Source organism: Protopterus annectens, chromosome 6.part0 (genome assembly GCF_019279795.1).
Source record: "Protopterus annectens isolate FY-2018-M chromosome 6.part0, PAN1.0, whole genome shotgun sequence".
NCBI classification, from domain to species: Eukaryota; Metazoa; Chordata; order Ceratodontiformes; family Protopteridae; genus Protopterus; species Protopterus annectens.
In genome coordinates, this window is record NC_056737.1 from 855050090 (window position 1) to 855051477 (window position 1388).

The window sequence follows — 1388 nt, forward strand, 5'->3', positions numbered from 1 at the left end:
GATCACTTTCCTCTGTGCTGATATTTTTGGAAAATACATTATGACTCTGATAGGCACATAGTTATGTCTAATGCAGCTTATAAGATATAACCAAGCCTTATTACGTAATGAAAGGTCATTATTAGTCAAAAGCTTGCTTATAACTCCAAATTAATACGTCTGAGTAGTTATAGTCACTAAAAGAAATAGCTAAAACTGCCATGTCCTCTACTCTGCAAAGTGGACAAAACAAATTAATCTAATAGAAAGATAGAAGACAACCTTCCACCCTCTCCAAAGAAAAAAAATGCAAATCCCAAAACACAAAAACAGACATCTGTTGCCTGTGGAACATCAGGAATCTGCAAGGAACTTTACGTAAATGGTAGGATGCATGCACACTCCTCAGTCACAGAAAGGAAAGAAAAGTGACACAAACTGTATCCTACCTAGTATACTGTGCAAGTGTTGTCAGAAACATGCCAAGAACAAGTGCAGTACACTATAGAACTGTTCTTAGTTATGGTAGTTGGTGGGAAGAAAGTATAGCGACAAGAAGTTTGGAGATACAATGCTGACATATAAAAAGGTAAACAATTTATTTTTTAATAATGACATTGCATAATAGCAGTAATCACTAGCTTGATCATTCAGACTTCATCCTCATGATCATATCAAGCTAGTCATGATTAAACCCAGCATTACCCGTCACCCAGTCATAGATTATTAGTTTTCAGTTAGCAATAATCACACCTCGGATAAACCTCATTAGCTGTGATGCTGCCACTGTGCAAATTATTGCTAGGTCTTATCATGATTTGATGATTGTTTACAAACTGGTGTAATATAGTTAGTGTGCTCCTCTGAGTTCTGATTTTTTTTACCAAAAGTTTCTATAGCTCTCTTATGCACACAGTTATTTGCTCAGAAACTTACAAGAAGTACTAAACCTGAAATGCATATATATTTTAATATTTACTATGTTGTTTTATTAATCTTTATTACTGTTTTTGACTAATGGCTTAGGTTAAGACTGGAAAATGTCCCTGGACCACTCCATCCACCCTAGTAACAAAGTTTAATAGTAAATAAATAAACAACTGAATGATTCATAAAAACTTTGTAACATCACATGTTTTTAAGTTGAATGGATGGTTGGTTAAGTCCGATTGGTTAAGAGTTTTTGGAAAGCACTATAAATGTGTTAAATGGTTGATTATTTGGTTGAGGGTCTGATGAAACTATTTTAGCGAAAGCGCTTACCTATTGTTTTATTTTTATAATAAATACATCCTTGTTTTAATAGAAGAAGGAGTTGTGCTTGGTTACCTCACTGCCATCATTTTTATGAATCATTGACTTTTATTTTCTTGACCACGAGGTATTTGTCCCTTGGTGTGCGGACTGTT

The 1388-nt window shown here is 34.3% G+C and overlaps 1 pseudogene; it reads right to left on the minus strand.

Moving 5' to 3' along the window:
* Positions 1-578: 578 nt before the first annotated feature.
* On the minus strand, positions 579-777 carry LOC122805097 (annotated as a pseudogene).
* Positions 778-1388: the final 611 nt, after the last annotated feature.